Raw genomic sequence first — 19,330 nt, 5'->3', positions numbered from 1 at the left:
CAACGGTGGGGGGGAACAAAAGCATGTAACAACTTTTTAGCACCTTCCAAGGTGGGGTCTAACTCGGGCAATGTTCCTTAAATGGAAAAAAATGCAACCTTTGTAACACTGTTCAAATGTGACTTAAAATCCAACTCGGAGTCAACAAGGACACCCAGAACACTCTTTTCCTGCACAGCCAGGCATTTCAATGTATTAGAAATAATTTTTCTGTGTCTTAGAGCCAACCACAAGAATTTCTGTCTTATCCTCCAATTAGTTTAAGAAAATTTTGACTCATCCAATGTGTAATGGAAGACAGACATTCCACTAAGGGGTTGAACTTTGGGGTTGACTGCTGCAACAGATAAATATAGCTGTGTGTCGTCTGCATAAAAGGGAAAATTCACTCTATGATCACTGATAATTGTGAAAAGTGGTAACATGTACAAACAAAACAGTAAAGGACCAAGAATGGAACCTTGTGGAATACCTGAGAGGATATCAAGACATGGCCACCAAGACTGACAAAATAACTTCTGCCAGTCATATAGGTATGGAACCATGACAGGGCAGTGCCAGAGATACCGACCCAGTTCTCAAGACGATCTAAAAGAATGTTGTGGTCCACTGTATCAAAGGCAGCTGTCAGATCCAGAAAGTACAAGAAAGGAAACATTTTTTACAATCAGTCCACCCTGAGGTCATTGACAACCTTCACAAGTGCTGTTTCTGTGCTATGTCCCTTTCTGAAACCAGACTGAAATGTATTGTGTATCTTATGCTCATGTAAAAACACATTTAATTGTTTATTCACTACCTTCTCCAGAATCTTACCCAAAAATGTCAGATTTGAGATAGGCTTGTAGTTGCTCAGCACTGAGGGGTCAAGGTCATAGTTCTTTAGTAAGGGCCTGACTAAGGCTGTTTTTAAATGAATCAGGAAAAACACAATGATCTAGAGAGCAATTTACAATGTCTAATACATTGTCAATTAAATAATTTAAGACCTATTTAAAAAATGTGGTAGGGACTGTGTCTAAGGAGCAGCTAGATGGTTTCATCTGCATGATGGTTTTAGGGAGCGCTCTACTGATTCTGCAAAAGGAATTAAACTTACCCCGGGAGGTGTTGAGGGTTTGGCTACTTGGGTTAATAGTACTATTAATAATTCCAGTTCAGATGTAGATTCTTATTTTTGTAAAATGATGCAAACTCATCACATTTTAATTTAGACATTGGACTGGGCAAGCGACTGGGGGGGGATTTATGAGACGATTGATTGTAGAGAACAATACTTGATCTAATCTGCTGATTATTTTCTCAATTAACAGTATAGTCATTGAAACATCAAAACTAATAAAATGGCAATCACACTGTGGGATGCCTGAGGTCATATTTGGTCAGCTGCAAAGTAGACTAATTAATCGATTAATAAACTAATTGTTGCAGCTCTACTTGGATCTTCATATTTCTGAACTGAGGTTGTTACAGCTACAGGAGGGAAAATCCCTGTAGCCGTTGTTTCAGGGGTTTGAGGATCAGGATCATTGGTTTTTTTAATGTTTGGCTGATCTGCACTGGATTCTCCACCTGTTGTCGGTGTGGAGGTCTGCTGCTCTGATTCAGACATGCACTTACTGTCTGCAGACTTTAAACTTGAACACTTTTACCCTACAATTCCTCCACATAACTTTTTTTAAATATGAAATATGTAACATTTTTCCACTCTGCTGAACACTAAGCTCCCATTTTAGCATAAAAATGTTAATCCAGTTTACTGCAAAATCTGCAACTTAAGGTGGAACTACATCTATGATAGTTAACAGTGTGGAAGTGTTACTGATCTTTGGAGAAGGCGTGTTGTTTCAGTACATACGATATAAAAGTTCACAGACAGTGTTTTTCCTGCAAAACAGAATTTAACACCAGTGAATTATCCTCCTTGACTTTGTCACAAGAGGGTGCCAAATAATCTTCTTCTTCTTAATATTCTTTGATATATGTATTTTTACCATATCTCCCTAATAAAATAAGTAATTAGTTGGACAAAATAAGCAATTCATCTTAGGACTAAGAAATTGTGATGGGCATCACCATTTTGACATTTATCAAATAAGCATATAAGCAACCCCTAGTTGCTTCAGAGGCGTGCGACCTCTGACATATTGACTGTAAAGTCACTTTGGACAAAAGCATAGGCTAAATGTACTGTAAAATATTCAGCCCTCTTCATACCCCAAAGCCTTAAAGATTCTTGATATATGTAATCTTCTTCTTCTTAATTGCCTGAACTGCTGATTATGTTTTAATTTTCATTTCACTTTAACGTTTAAAATTCCTGAGTAGGCCTATGTTAAGCACGAGATGAGGGACCAACATCAGATAAACATCAGAGACCAACATCAGATAAACTCTAGATCAGTAACCTCGGCAACAAATGCTGAGTTTCTCTCTGACTCCTCCCCTCGTGCGAAGCCTGAAGTGGCAGTCTGACATTTCCTCATTCATACTGTCGATATCAAAGCACATATCTGAAAGCAATTACGTCTTTAGAAACATTGATATCTCGGTTAGATAGGCTAGTAGTTTTGTTTTTTTTACCCAAACGTGATCTTGAACATGACCGCTTTATGATCAATCTATGTATGGACAGAGTTATCTTTGGACATCGTGGATTTATCCTCAGCACAGAATAAAATCTATGAGCTACACTGTCCTTCTTTATAACACAGTGACACTGTGGACATAAGGTTGGCAACAGTTGCACTGAAACACTTAGGCCTACCTTGGGCTACAGTGCTGCAGTAATCATTGTTTAAAGTACTCAGTAGGCTATAAAACTGATCAATTAAGAGTAATCTTTCATCTTGTAGTCGCACTGATTAGAACATTCCTATCATAGTTATCATGATGTGAATAGGCCTATTTCTGAGTGAGGATGACTGTTGTGCAGCTGAAACAAATAAATGTAGTTTAAAGTGAGTTTTTCATTATTGTAGTCCGAATGTGTTTTGACAGCATTTCATGAAAACTACGAAATGAGAGATTTTATTAATGTAAAATAGACATCTAAAATTTTACAGTCAGTTTGAACCTAAACACATTTTCCACTGCAAAAATAAAAATCAATCAAGCCAGACTGTGGCTTTACAATCATAGTTCCAGCCTAAACTGTGTCTAATCTGTTAGATTAATATTTTCATCTTCAGTTATTGCCACCGGCATTTAGTCCCGTCAGGTTCCAGCTGAATAAACAGGCCTGTAGCTGTTTAAAATGAATAACAGGCTGGAGGAGAGTCCAGCTGTTTTTCATTCATTAATGAAATTCCAGTCTGGTAAATGATGAATGACCAACGCTGTATGAAATGTACCTAATATTGTCAAAGTATTGATCCTTATTGATCCACTCCTGCGTTTTAGAGCCAATCATGGTCCCCGTTGGCAGCGTTCATATTTCTCTCCACCCGGTTAAACTGGAGGCTCTGCCTTTATTTACCCGTTGCCATGGTGACTCGTAGTATCGGAGCTCCATTGATGATGGCGTTTTTTCATCCCCACGCACGCGCTTCCATGTATCCCAAGATTCATTACGCACCGGTTGATTTTTCACAGCGTAAACGATGGTCAGCTGTGGATTTGAGCCCCTTGGATTTTACCCTAAGTGTAGAAAATGTCACCACAAAGTAGGGTAGGCTTACTTGCTCTGGTTCCTGCTCTGTATGAAGAGAAGGCTGAAACGTCTCGGCGGGGAGGAACATCGTTTCGTTCAAGATCGGATGTGCTCGGTGTTTGTGCCGCCTCTCCAACACTGAACTGACAGTGACGAGCGCTGCGTTTTTCTCAAAGTTGAACCTTTTTTTTTTTTTTAACTCTCCGGAAACTTGACGTGACGCAAATAGACAGTCCTCCGTAGACCAGACCCCCTCATTTAACAACGGTCGATTAGATCTTTTGCGGCCAGAGTTGACTGAACTAATTGTGCCGCTCTCACAGGCGGCCCAGTGCTCAGAGCAGGAGCGTGCACCTCTTCTTACAAATGAATCGCGCATGAGCAAGCAAAGGTGGCGACGTGTGTGTGTGTGTGTGTGTGTGTGCACATGCGCAGAACGGACAGAATGAAATGAAATAAAACTGATCAAAACGTGTAACATTTGCAAGGGTGAGAATCATTTTTTTCAGTAAGTCCAGCAAACAGAGCTAAAAGTACTGTGCTTCTTGGGGACAGGGACCACTAGTGGTTTTCCCAGGACTGTGGCACAGTACTTAATGCAAATACATTATTGTGAATTGCATGAATCATATTTCATCTGAGGATATGTTAGGCAACCAAGTGGGAAGGCTTTTCAGATCTTTTCTGAGACGGCGCGGAGAGGTTCTCCAGTTATCTGGTCAGTGTCTCTGATAGTTTGTATTTGCATTTATTACTGACATTTGATCTTTTGGCTTTAATTACCACACTTGAAACATGTTTGGGTGCATGTGTCTGGATAGTTTCAAACGCTGCATGTCTGCATTAGTAACTTAAATATATCAATTTAAAGCTAAGCTAAATTGTAGGAGATTCCAAGTGTATTCAAAACTCGGATTGTCTCTGTCCTTGTTTATTGTGTCTATGTCAACAATACACAGTAACCGCAACAACAACAACAACTGCAGTGTCCGTGGTAGGCTATTTAATATGATCTCAATAACATCAACAACTGCACAGCAAGTACACTAACAGTTATGAGGAGTTAGCAGTAAAGTCATTACAGTTTCACTTTATTTCGCTCTCTTGCAGGGAATTTTTGCACCCCACCCATCCACTCTGATTCCAGGAAGAGTAACGGCCTCATTAGGAACAGTAGAGGAGAGCGGGGCAGACTGTCACAAGTTGCAACTCACTGTCTGAAGTCATTTTGCTCTTGACATGCAGTATATGTCACTGTAATCTGAGGTGAGAACAATTTTCATATTTTTAAAAGAAAAAACTAAACTGTGCTGTTCATGTAATACATCTTTGAAGTATCTAGGTTCTGTGATATTATTTTTGCACAGAATAAAGGAGAGAAAAGATGTTCGTCCTGTACTAAGTCCGAGGGAGGGGGGTTGTAACAATCACTTGTCAACAAGAGAGATTCATAACTAAGACTGATAAATTGACAATAATAGCTTCTAGCTGATTTTGATGACAACAAACCCCTTTAACTTAAGCTATGGATTTGTTGACACCCACATTTCTCCACTTCTTCCTTGTAGATGTTCGCCACAATCGGGGATACCCGTGAGCCCGTGGCACAGCCATGCTTCTGTCTGTAGAATCCTCCGTTGTACTGGAAGTAGGTGGAGTTTAGACAGAGGTTGAGTAATTTGCAGATCTGGTCAGGGCTGAGTCTAGTTCTGTTGTCCAGGGTGTTGTCTTGTGTTAGCCGTTCCCTAACGGTTTCTGCTGCCTCTATGGTGGGGACGCAGGTGAACAAGGAAGTCACATCATAGGACACCATGGTTTCATCTCATCAAAATTTTCATCAAAATGCCCAAATTTACAGCAGAATAAAACATGTTTACAGCCTGGTTCAAAAAATGGTTTTAGTGTATATCGCTAATTTTGCCCCTAATGACAACCGTGAGGGGGGGGGGGGTAATATTTTTGATAACTCGCCTGTTTAAATTAAATTAAGCTTTAAAGTTCTGCAATTTTAGGGGCGTTGCCACTTTGACAGCTGACTGCTGTCTGTTAGTTCAACTAATACAGTCTGTCAAGGAGCTTTTTGGCTCAGCCTGTTTGAGACATTTGGACCTTTCTTCATGCAAATACCGGACAAATAAGGGCAGCAGTTGACAGTAGAGAGCGACCATCAAAGATACCTGTGCTCCAGTTGGTGTTAACATTGATAGTAGTGCACATGCGCCACTAGTGCATACAGCATGTTGCAGTTGCTCCCACTCATCGTCTTACTCGATACACAGAGGATGCAGAGGTGGAACAAAACGGCATGGGCAGTCCAGATTATCCAATGGGCATTCTGGGCATGGGCCCAGGGACTCATGCGCACTTGGGGCCAAAGCAAGGGGAAGAAGAAATTTGTTTCTTTTCCTTTTTTATCGTTTACATTTCCGATATTGACGCCATGTATAACCAATAAAAAGCACGCTGATTTATTTTATTATTTAAACCGAATTATATAATTGGTCAAGCCCAAGTGTGGAAAGCACGTAACAACCCGCCCTTAACAATAGTTATCAAATAACTGAGCGCTGAATGAAGCGGACTGAGGGAATATTTGTCGTAGTTCAAACTGAGTGAGAGAAGCGGTTGTAGTAAACGCAAACAAAACGGAGAAGAGGAGTGGAAGGCTTTTTACTGAGACATGTGCCATCTATTCAAAAGGAGCCAGGAGGAGAATTAATGTCGTGTAGAAATTCAAGACTTGGGCCAGAAGAAGAACAAGGTCACACCTCAAGAAGAACAAGGTCACACCTCAAATCTGAATCTCTGAATGGACAGGCAGTCTCTAGGAGGGGAGATGACACGGTGAGCGTTTGTGTAATCTCGTGAGACTTGGTGCAATTCAAACATGGCAGCGCGCAGCTAAACAAACAATTCATTAGATAAACAATCCGCCAATTTTAAGCGAATTAACAAATAAGAGCAGTCAAATCGCACTGGAGGACCTCGAGGACGAGTGTTTGGAGGACCTTGAAGTTTATATTGACCAGTGTTTTCATCGAGTGGTCATGGGGAAATCAAAAAGAAACCGCACTGAAGACTCACCTGGAGCATCACCTGGAGCATCACCTGGAGCATCACCTGGAGCATCACCTGGAGCAGTCTCCTCGCAAGGTGCAGATTTTACAGAGATTCTGGATTCAATAGACAAGAAATTGTCCAGCTTTGATGCCCGATTATCTCTTGTGGAAGTACTTCATAAAGAGTTTCAGGCTCTGCGGGGATCCCTGGAGTTTAGCCAGAAACAGGTGGTTGAGCTCGCGGCAGAAAACAAGGTCCTCAAAGGTTCAGTTAAATCCCTCACGGAGGGAATGACGCGGCTCTCGGCAGACAATAAAAACATTAGAGAAGCGATCATCGATCTCCAGGCTCGTAGTATGCGGGATAATCTGGTCATTTCGGGTATCCCGGAGCAGGCGGATGAAACCCCAGAGGAGACCGTTAAAAGCTTCATCCAAAATCAACTGAAGCTCCCGGCCGAGACCGTAAAGAACATCAGCTTCCACCGGGTGCACCGCCTGGGAGGACGCCGTCAGGAGAACCAGAGGCCCAGGCCCATCGTCGCGAAGTTTGAACACTTCAAGCAGAAGGAACTGGTTAAAGGCCGCGGCAGGGAGCTGAGAGGGACCAACTTCAGCGTTAACGACCAGTTTCCCCGGGAGATCCTGGACCGACGCCGAGTCCTGTTCCCGATAAGAAAGAAGCTTATTGGAGAAGGATCACGGGCTGTCATCGCTGTGGATAAACTTTACGTCGATGGCCAGCTGTACCGCGACCGAGACACCACTCCTTGGCTCTACTAAGAACCAAGTCCAGCAACAGGTGAACTGTATCAGTATGCGATCATTTTTTCCCCTATCAGTTAATTACTCCGTGACATATGGCAAGTTAATAGTTATAAAATACAGTGCACGTCTCAACAGCCTATACTGTGGTTATCTGACTAGTCTGTCCGATAATGTTTTGTGTATTTTCCCCTGTTTTTGTTTCACTGTTTCTTTCTTTTGTTAATGTTGCTCTTCCTCCGCCGTTTACACATCGATCAGCTGCGCAATTTTCATACTGTTTAATTCACAAACAGTCGGGCACACCGCTAGCACACACACGCAGGCGCATACAACATGAACACATAGACACACACATACAGGCGCATACAACACACACAATGATACAACACGCACACTGCACACACTAGCCATCACCACATCCCTTAGTTGAATGATGACCTCACTTATAATCACCTCTTGGAATGTAGCGGAGTTGGTTCAAGGGAAAAGAGATTAAAAATTTTTAACCATCTAAATAATCTGCAAGCAGACATTGTCCTACTACAGGAGACTCATTTACCCAAGACAGCAGATAAACTAACCTCACCACAGTTTCCTCACTCGTACTCAGCCTGTTATAACTCAAAACAAAGGGGTGTCACCATTATGATAAATAGAAAAACACACTTCAATCATAATAACACTACTATTGATCCAGAGGGTCGATTCATTATTGTTAACATTTCGATTCAAAATACTCCTTTATGCATTGCTAACATCTATGGCCCAAATGTTGACGACCCCTCCTTTTTTCATGCTTTCTTCAACTCACTCTCTGCTCACTCAGACACAGCTCTTATATTAGGAGGGCACTTCAACATGGTATGTAATCCAGCAGTTGACAGGCTCAGTACGGCAGGTGGTCACCGTATTTGGAAATCAACAGACATCCTTAAACAATACATGAGCGATTTTGGTCTTTGTGATGTTTGGCGTTCTCACCACCCCACTCTTAGAGAATATACCTTCTTTTCACCAGTCCACCACTCATTTTCTCGCCTTGACTATTTTTTGGTTAGCAGCTCAATTATGACAGACATTTCCAACACTCAGATTCACCCTATCACTATCAGTGATCATGCACCGGTTTCTATCACTCTTACTAAAAAAAGGGTCACACAGCCAACTAGAAGTTGGAGATTTAACGCATCATTGCTTAAAGACCTAGATTTTATAAATTACTTCAAAAAGGAGTGGGCAATATATATGGAAACTAATGACCTGCCAGGAACCTCGCCATGTCTTCTTTGGGAGGCAGCAAAAGCAGTCATGAGAGGTAAAATAATCTCCTATTCATCATACAAAAAAAAGAGAGATCTTGTGAATTACAGCTAGAACAAAAAATAAAAACATTAGAAACTACCCTTGCTACCTCCCCACAGGAACACATGCTGAATGATCTGAGAAAATCAAAACTTGAATTAAATGAAATTATTAATAAAAAGACCCAATTTCAGTTGCAAAGACTACTCTTGGAGAACTTTGAACATGGCAATAGATCCGGCAGATTCTTAGCCAGCCAATTGAAATTGAATAAAGAAAAAATAACTATTTCTTCCTTAAAGGACTCAGCTGGGAATCTGACTTATAACCCAGAAGAAATCAACAATGCATTCAGAGATTATTATAAAAACTTATATACATCACAAATTGACCCATCTAGCTCTAACATCGATGCATTTCTGAACAATATAGATTTGCCAAGGTTAGATGATGAACAGATCAGGGCTCTGGATTCACCTGTTTCAATGGCTGAACTCCAGGAAGCTCTCTTACATATGCCGAATAATAAAGCCCCTGGGCCAGATGGTTTTCCCGCTGAACTCTATAAGGAATTCTGGGAAATACTTGCCCACATTCTATAGGATGGTTATGCAAATTAGGGGTACTTGCATGTTGCCTCCAACAATGAATTCTGCTAATATCAGCCTGCTCCTTAAACCAGACAAAGACCCCACACTCCCGTCCAGTTATCGCCCAATATCACTTATTAACGCAGATCTTAAAATCATCTGCAAAACCCTAGCAAGAAGGCTAGAGAAGGTCACTCCTGGTATAATACACTCTGACCAAACAGGATTTATTAAGGGCAGGCACTCCACCAACAATACACGCAGGCTACTTAACGTAATAGACTATGCCACTATTCATAACCTGGAAACTATAGTTGTTTCTTTAGATGCAGAGAAAGCATTTGACAGAGTAAATTGGAAATTTCTATTCGCTACTTTATATAAATTTGGATTTGGAAACTCTTTCATAGATTGGATTAAAATCTTATACAGTTCCCCAAGAGCTTCTGTCAAAACAAATGATCATACTTCTCCATGCTTTAGTCTCCAGAGGGGTACCAGGCAGGGTTGCCCACTCTCTCCCTCGCTATTTGCTATTTTTATAGAACCACTAGCAGCTGCGATCAGACAAAATAATAATATTAAAGGAATTCTTGCCTGCTGCTGTGTCTGCCTCACGAGGCCTCATAGGAGAGTGGCCTCCTCTGGTCTTTGACTGGCTGTGAAGGATTATTAAGCTTTCTTGCAACTGTACTTGTTACTATTACCAATAAGTGAGCTTTATCCTACTGTTTGTAGTTTGGAGACTTTAACTATTGTTTCTATCTGTCTAATCTTTTTCAACATGAGTTTGCTTCCTAGATATTATATTTGCTTGCAATTTAACCCCTCTAACATCCTGTATATCTGTGTATTGAATTACATTGCTATTGGACGTACAAATAGTAAATCTTGAAACACTCCATTATCCATTAGTGCACTACAATTCTTCCATACTTCAGACTAGTTTACTAATACTACCTCCAAAAACAGAAAGAAAACATAGATTAACACAGATGTTCAACAAAAACAGAAAGAACATAGATTAACTCAGGTGTTCAGCATCACACGTGTGTCTCAGGTTATCATTACAGTTGCTTGGTTGTTCCTGTGGAATACATGACAAAGATCAGTTATGATTTAAGACTCACAATCATCAAATTTAAGCATGCAGTAGCAATGTGCTGCTGAAATTGCTTTATAAAGGCTTTAATGAGGCTTCTCCTTTCGGCCTCTTTAAAATCACGCCTGAAAGGTTGCCTGTCATTGTATTTGCTACATCCGAGGAGCTCTGCGCTGGCTGTTCCTCTGCACAAACCCAGAGCAGACAGTGATCTCTAACAGCTATAATATAAAAATAATCCCACTAGATCCCTTTTTTCTAAAAACTCTGTTTAAAAACACAAGGAATGCCTGATGTTCTGATCCCTTTTTGCTGAAATTTAGTATCAGGTGGCTGCTGGAGGAGAGCAGGACACCAAAGTTATTAACTTAGTATATTTGTGTTAATGAATCAATTATTAATGACATATCTTGGGCCTCTGATAGTCTGACCATTTGTAATGTTGATCATGTGAGACAGAGAGCTCTTCCTTGGTGATGTCTCTGTCAGCACTCGGTCACATGTGCATTTTGGCTGAAGTTCATTTTCACAGTTAAACCTTCTTGACCTTTTTAAACTTTGTGCTGTTAGGTTCACAGTCTTTAAGGTGGTGTTGTCCTCTTTATGATTGGACTGTAGATGTGGTCTGACTCGCTGCGTCCTCAGCGTTGGGAAGATGCTGACGTCAGTGGAGGTGGGCTTGGGCCTGTGATGCATCAGGTTGACACGCCTCTCTGTGGAACGCCTCCTGTATCACCTCCCTCTCTTCCTCACAGTCAGATTCTGCTGTGTCCATTTTGAAGCTGCTCTCTCGCCTTCTTCATGAAACTCCAGAGCTGCCATCTTGTCCAGTGCAGCTCTGTCTCGCTGTCGTCTTGTCTCATGGTTTGTTGAGCTCTGCAGGTGCCTCGGTCTGTAGCCAGATCTTTTGTCTTTCTGAGATCTGTGCTATGACGAACTTTTCACTTTGTTTGGGAGTTGTTTTTCTTTCTATTCATATCTAGCTCTCGTCTCCTCCCTTTCTATTATAGCCTCTCTTTTTCCATCTCTCCTTTATATCTGAACTCAACCCTTTAAAGACCCTAATTCTTTTTTCTTCTTCTTCTGCCTGTACTGGCCCTTAAATGCACTTACTTATATCTTTCTTCCACTTGCTGTATACGTTTCTTCATCCGGGGGGGTATATCTATTTAGACCTTATCTAACAGGATGGGCTCTTTCATTATTCTGTCTCTGTGACTACTTTTCCTTCACTAAAGGCTATATAGTATGTCAATATTATCTAACTGTTGGTCAAACTGTTTCTCCCTATTTTCCCTTCATTCTGAGCTTTCTCTATCTCTTATCTGACGTCTTTTATCTTTAACTACTTAGTTGTGCTGTTACCACATATGTTGCTGCCACAGCTCCTTTGACCACCTTTGCAGCTAATATTTCTTTTTTCTGCTCTTTACCATTTAATTTCACCTGCTGTGTGCCTCCCAGGACAGCCATCGCACACTCACTGCGGCAAACACTTACTCTCTGGAAACTTTGGAATTTGGACGGCCTTCATGCCTCGAAAGGAAAAAAAAAGACAGTTAATTTTCAAGCCACACAACCAAGAAACTAGAATGAAACAATTCATTGAAAGAAACTCAGGCAGCTCCCCTTGTTTTTATATCAAAGAGCTATTCAACTGAAAAATCATCAAAGTAGAGTTTATTAAAAATAACTAACATCAGTGAAACTAACAACTATTAAAATATCAAATTGATTTTCTCACATCTAATACAAAATTGATGGCTCTCAATCCCTTCTCTAACTTAAATCCTTCATAGATAACACCTCACATTGCTGCCTATCAATCTGTACTTCTATGTTCAATAAATTTGCAAACTTTATCAGATGTCATCATTTTTCTAGTTTTGTTCCTTCTCCTCGACCAAAAAGTGTCTTCAGCTACACTTTTCTTTTCTGTATCCAGCAGTCATTGCCGTTCTTTTACTAATCTGCTTACTGTCAAGCTGTTATTGGTTGTAACTTCTGTTATTATTAACTCATGATAACTTGCTATAACGTGCTGTTGTTATACTATAAAGGTGCAACAGATCACAAAACTCTCATATAACTTTTGGTTTAGGGCTGAACTCTTTTTCTCTCTCTCAGCCTGCTGTCCTCCCCCACATGGACACTCCTCAGCTCCTGCTCTGAGCCTCTCTGCTAGCGTGAGCAAACTCCTTTTTTTCTCTTTTCTCTTCCAGTCTCCATTATTCGGGCGTGGACTGCCACTTCAGAACTTTATTTTGCACATAGCTTTATCACAATTCAATCTGAGACTTTTACACTATACTAGTCCACATTCACTATTTCATCAATATATATTCATATATTTATTACTTTATAACTCCTTCCATCAACTTCTTATACTTTTTTTATATCACCATATCAACTCTATTCATCTGTTATCCTTAAGCTTTATGTTAATTTAATATTAGATCAGTTATTCAACTGTCATTATTTTATACTTTTTATCTAATGGTCTTAAACATGAAGCTTCAAGACTCAAACTCTTAGTATTATTATTTTAGGCCTTGGTAACATTAATATGCACTTTTTCTTAACACACAGCTATCAACTATATTTTCAGCAATGTTTACATGCACGTACGTCTCTGACTCCTATCTCCTGCCGGCCCCTGACTTAATTTACATTACCTAGGTTTTCAAATGGACTTGTCTGATGCACTTCCTCAACACAGACCCTGTTTACACACAAATAGCCTCTCAATCCACTTCCACGACATGAGGGCTTAGACAGAAATGATACACTTCCTCAACACAAAATCTGTCTTTACAAATCGCTACTCAATCCCAGTCCCGACTATTCTCATCTGTGACACCACGATGGTGGAACGAGCTACCACACGCAATCAGAGCAGGGGCGTCCCTCTCTTCTTCTTAGAGAACACTTCCTCTTATAACACCTCTACCTCCTAACCTCTAACATGCACTTCCTGTGCTCTTCTTCTTCTTCTATCTCCTACAATGATCTTGTTTGATTGCACTTTTTTTAACTCCCTTCCCTAGGAATCTACCCCATTGATGTGATATGTACTGTGAGCTCTTACTAGTATGTATTGTCAGTTGTAGATCTGTAGTTGATGCTCTGTTGATGCTTGTATGTTGTTCCTCAAATGTAAGTTGCTTTGGATAAAAGCGTCTGCCAAATGACTAAATGTAACTAGTTAGTTTGAGACTTAAGCTGTGTCGATGTTTGGTTGCACCACAGAGACGCAAGGTTCATCTTAGCTACTCTGACATAAAGCCCATACTAATCAAAACATAGTCGCATAAATTGACGTTTACACATCCCATGGCCAATCAGTGAACAGCACTATTTTTAACAGAGAGTTTATTACGGTGTTGTCGTTTGTTTGTTTCTCTCTATCAGCCCTATAAATCATAATCGAATCGTGAGGTGCTTAGAGATTCCCTCCTTCAATGATGACGAGAAACTGTATATTATAACACCATATTTCTACTATACCTTGTTTATGTAACTTTAAAAAAGTTACATCAGATAAGTTACGTCTCTTTTTAGTTGCCAGGAGTGAAAATGAATGTTCCTCAACATTTGTTGTGTTTTAGATTAACTAGAGTTGGAGACGATTATTTTTCAAATCAACAATCATCTTTTTCCCAGATAGTGTATAGATTTTTAGGCATTCTATCATCTCAAACAGCATGAGGGGTGGTCTAAGTCCCAAATCTATACAATGTCTTGCACCGCCCCTGCATACTACTGTGACCCAGGAGGAACCGGGGGAGGGCAATGAAAAACGGGAGTCTCCCAGGTAAATTGGGTGGGTTGGTATGGTCATGAATGTTTCGGGCATATTTGGAGGAGAAGTGATGAGGGCTATTTTTATTTTTTAAGTAATGTATTTCATGTGACAAATGACCAACTCATTGTGACCTGGTTCTGTATTCTATTCTCGACTCTGGTCAGCTGATTGCTTTGTTTTGTGCTGGATTTGTAGCGCTGTTCTATGTCGTGGAAATTATATCCTGGTGAGGGGTTGAGCAAAGAATTGAGTTACAACCAACCGTTGTCTTTGAAGAATTTATTTAACAAAAGAGAATAAACAGAAGTACTGAAACACAGATATATACAGCTGGTCCAGATACTTGCTACCCAGGGCGGCTTCGGGCGTCTGGCCCCGAGCAAAGGGGCCCTCATCATTCACACAGTCTAGGTTTCTATGTTTTGGCGAACAGAGATCCCCTCTCGGCCTTGTCTATGATGATTCTCAGTCATCCAGGTCATAGTTATCCAACGAGGGTTAAAATCAAGGGCAACTGGACTTGGTTGAAGATACTGGAAGATGCTGGAAAGCTCTCTCGGCCTTGAATGAACATTTAGGGAGAGGAGAGGAACGACAAGAGAGGGAGAACACCAAAACAATCTCACAGCTCTGAAGTAAACCCTAGTAAATGTGGACAGACTAACATAAGTACTATAGGAGAGGAAAGGTTAAGGATAAAAACACAATACATGTATCTATAAGCCATAATGACAATAGTAATAATAATATTAAAAGATCTATTAAAAGATCGTACATAAAAAGATAAAATGTAAACACAATTTTCTGCCATAACATTATAAACAGGGGATGACCCTGGACCTGCTGTATGCTAACGTTGAGGATGCATACCGATACCCCCCACCTCCTCATGGCCTTACTGAGTGCATCACATACTACATCAACTTCTGTGTGGACTGCACTGTCCCAGCAAAAACTGTCCATTGTTACCCAAACAACAAACTGTGCAAGGCATATCAAGGACATCCTGAATGCAAAGAGGAGGGCTTTCAGAGACGGGAAAAGGGAGGAGGTGAGGGCCATTCAGGGGGACCTGAAGGTGAAGATCAGGGAGGCTAAGGAGAAGTACAGGAGGAAGCTGGAGTGTAAACTCCAGCAGAACAACATGAGGGAGGTCTGGAGCGGCATGAGGAACATCACTGGCTTCAGACAGACTGGCAGCAGAGGAGTTGAAGGCAGCTTGGACTTTAAGTTAACGTTACATTGCCCATATGGCAAGTTTAACGTTAACATTGCAAAACTGTTGACTTCTGTGCATGCTGGTTTAAAAACCAGCAAGTTAGCACAAGGGGGCTCAGGAGATAGAGCGGGTTGGCTGTTCAATCCCTGGCTCCCCCTGGTTGCGTGTCGAAGTGTCCTTGGGCAAGATACTGAACCCCGATTTACATATGAATGTGTGTGAATGTTAGTTTCTGTTTGAGCACTTAGGCTCAGTGTATGAATGTGTGTGACTGGTAAATGCAGATGTAGTGTAAAAGCACTTTGAGAGGTCAAAAAGACTAGAAGGGCGCTATACAAGTACAGAGCATTTACATTTACATTTACATCGTTAGCACAGCTTGGTGCAACCCTGTTAGCATAGAGGGCTACTGATGGTGTATACATGTTCAATGTTTCACAGAAGAGAGATATTGTTGTTCTTAATAGTCTGAAAGAATTTAATGATCTAATGGGAAGTTTATTAGACTAATAAGCAAGACTCTTAACCCCTAGATGCTCCAGAGGCGTGTGACCTCTGACATATATAGCAAAAAAGTCGCTTTCGATTAAAGCGTCAGCTAAATGAATAAATGTAGATGTAATACAATCAAAGAGGACAGATAAGCAATCAGTGCAATACAGTGATTTTTTTTTTTTTTTTTACTTTTGTAAGTCTGTGAATCTCTATTATGCAAGCCTCACAACTTTATGGAAATTCAAATTACATTGCTTGAGTTACCCTTAAACATTGGAACTATAGGTTAGATCTGACTTTGAAATATTGTTATATAGTAAAATTGTATTTTTCATCTGATAAATATGAAAAAAGATGTATTCTGTTGTCCTCCTTTTGTTAATTTCTTAATACTTTGTAATGCCTAATACTAAGATGTTCCTTTTGCATATATTTCAGGTGTGTGGTACCATTCATGAGATGTCTGGATTGAGCAATTTTCTCCTGACCTTCTGCATTTTAGGTACTGCTCTTTGGTACTATTCAATTTCTGATAAACACTTCTTTTAAAAACAAAATTCAAGTTTTCTCTTTTGCATATTGGTCCTCTTGCAGGATACCTTTTCTGCAGTTCCAACACTTGGTATGTAAAGATGCCAAGCAACATCAAAGGATTGCTGGGTTCCTGCCTTGTCATCCCTTGTAGTTTTGGCTACTATCAGTATCCACCTCAAAATCCAGAACGTGTGGTTTGGTACCAGTATGTGAGAAGTTGATATCCATTAGTACATGACGACTGGTATCCGGACTATGTCATTTCCATTTTTAAAGGAAAAACACGTGTATTGACTTCCACAGACAGCATGACATGCAGTCTTCAAATCTCCCCAGTGAGCTGGTCTCACCACAGACTGAAGATTTACCCCTGGGTAGATCCAGAGAATGTTGGGACAAGCACCTACCGATTCTTTGATACAACTGTAATAATGTAGTGGGTAAGTCATTATGGTGATCTTAGGAAAATATACATAGTAGATCGATGTATATTCATGTGTCATCAATAATTCTTTACATTTCCTTTGTAAAGGAACAGCAGAGAAACCGGATATTACGACCTTTGGAAACATGATTGTTGGACAGTGCGTGACAGTGCTATGCACTGTTTTTCATACCTGTCCCACTACAGCACCCACTCTGAGTCTTAACATCCCACTGCAAGACGACAAAATAACTCATACCCGGAACATAGATGGCACATCCAACACATCCTTGACGACCACATTATGCATTGAGAACGAACACCAAAATGTTGAGTGCTCTGTCAAACACAGTGGTGGTCTCAGTGCAACAGCCTCTAAAACCTTAACTGCAGAATGTACGTATATGTGATGGACATGCAAGTTGTTCTTTTATGATGACCTATTTTAACATTTATATTTTAACATTTGTATTTCAGGCACCATTTCATCCTTGACTATCCAGTCTACATCAGATGAGTTTCTTGAGGGACAGGCACAAGAAGTAACCTGCACTGCCTTGTACACATGCCCAAAACATTTACCAACTCTCACATGGAACTATGGTAGCATGCAAGCTATCACTGAATCTGGCAAGATTGGACATGCTCAGTGGAGGACTGTCTCTACACTGACATTCAAAGCAACAGCCAATGATCATGGAAAACCTCTGACATGCTTTGCACTATTCACCGGGGCTCACAGGCAGAAAGTGAACATTACCATAGGGGTAAAGAGTCCTTAGAAATAATGAGATTCTTTATTTAACAACTTAACCTTTTTGTCTTAAAGCCTGTATAGCTTTTCACAGACATTACCAACACATTCTGCAACATAACTGAAATGTATTTTGATAAAATGTAATTTACTCGTCACATTTAGCCAATTCTGTTAGTGCTGCAGTTTCTTCTTTAAGTTTGTCTTTTTCTATGTTCTTTAAATGAACAAATAAAATGAAAAATATAATAATAATTCCACAACAGGCTTGTTTAAAACAAGACAATTGCAAGAAAGATTTTAAAAAATATATATCTATATCTTATATCAGTTACACAAATAATGTTTAATTTTTAATACTTTTTTCAGTTGTTTTACCTTGTGAAATACTGGATCCTTCTCAGTGCCTCTAAAGCATTCATATCAAACAATCTGAGAAAAACTCTTTTGATAAACTGAGTGTAACTCTAAATTAAAGAAGCTCTGATCAGTATTTTTAAATTAAGAATGGATGAAATGACTGTGTGAAGTGGATAGTGTCGGGCATAGTGACAGTGAATTATCAACCAACTCTGCAGTTCCCCTCAGGTCCGTGGGGCTTTTTTAGCTTCTTTAAGCTCATTATTTGAATTTTGTAGCCAACAATTCTAATTCATTACTTTTGACAGACACAGTTAGCGACTAGCTGGTGAATATAATGGAGCACTTAGCAGCTAGAGAGCCAATTATTTCCCTCAGGAGTTTGTAGAGACCAAAAACTACAACTGAGCTAAAAAGAGCGTGAATTTTTGACTTACTTTCATCAGGTGGACATAAACACAACAAATGAATGCTGATGATTCCCTTATATCTGCTGAATGTGTTAATCAACTGTTGCGTTGGAGATGACTGCGGCTGACTTTTGCCAACTTCATAGTCAAACTGCAGGGGTGGGGTTTCAAAACACTGCTGTCAAGTTGGACACATTCTACCACCTGTAAAGTGTTTGAGCTTAGTCTGAGCTTAATAGAAGAATTAAAACTAAAAACTAAAAGTCTAAAACTAAAAGTCTAAATCAGAAATGCATTTAGCCATTTAGGATTGGGCATTTGACCCCAAGGAGGTAGTTAGGGATGTTAAGTGGTGAAATTTCTTTATGATGAAGAGTTCCTCCCAATTTCTCCTATTATCTTGCACTTAAGACTTTAATCTGTGTTTTATATTAACCTGCCTAATTAAGCTTTTTCATTATCTTTTTTGATCGCTAGGAATTATGTTTGATAAGCCTAATTATATGTAGAACTGTTTTGTTTAAGAATATTTTAGTTAATGAAATATGTTATTTATTTACATGTGTATTGTCTAGAAAGCCTCAGAATGTTTAACTGTTATAATTGGTGTGTTTGATTAGCATGAAAGGAGATATGGTCACATCAGCCAAACTTGCGCCTGAGAACACACAGTTCTTGAGATCTCTTTAATTCTCCATTTTTTTTGTCTTCAAAGTTTTGTTTTTCGTTTACAGTTTTCCTGGCCTTTTATTGTGTATGTTTTGAGTATCTTATTTTGAAATGTTTTTGTATTCTTGCTGTCGCGTCTGCTACCCATCCAGTAGAAAGAGCTGACATCAGACATCCATCTTTGATT

General features: G+C 39.9%; 1 long non-coding RNA gene across 2 annotated transcripts; it reads left to right on the top strand.

Annotated features, from left to right (window-relative positions):
* Positions 1-14,201: 14,201 nt before the first annotated feature.
* Positions 14,202-17,959, top strand: LOC119886361. Of its 2 annotated transcripts, none has more exons than XR_005441475.1 (5): positions 14,202-14,287; positions 16,431-16,494; positions 16,587-16,966; positions 17,059-17,346; positions 17,428-17,959. It is a non-coding gene; the product is annotated as an uncharacterized LOC119886361 (long non-coding RNA). The 2 variants fall into 2 exon arrangements; XR_005441474.1 differs by having other exon boundaries at positions 14,229-14,296.
* Positions 17,960-19,330: the final 1,371 nt, after the last annotated feature.

The sequence above is a fragment of the Micropterus salmoides genome, unplaced genomic scaffold, assembly GCF_014851395.1.
Source record: "Micropterus salmoides isolate LMB-PRFRI ecotype aquatic unplaced genomic scaffold, ASM1485139v1 Ms_hic_scaffold_4, whole genome shotgun sequence".
In the NCBI taxonomy this organism is placed as follows: domain Eukaryota; kingdom Metazoa; phylum Chordata; class Actinopteri; order Centrarchiformes; family Centrarchidae; genus Micropterus; species Micropterus salmoides.
The sequence above is the reverse complement of the archived record's forward strand: the minus strand, read 5'-3'. Positions and strand labels throughout refer to the sequence as shown.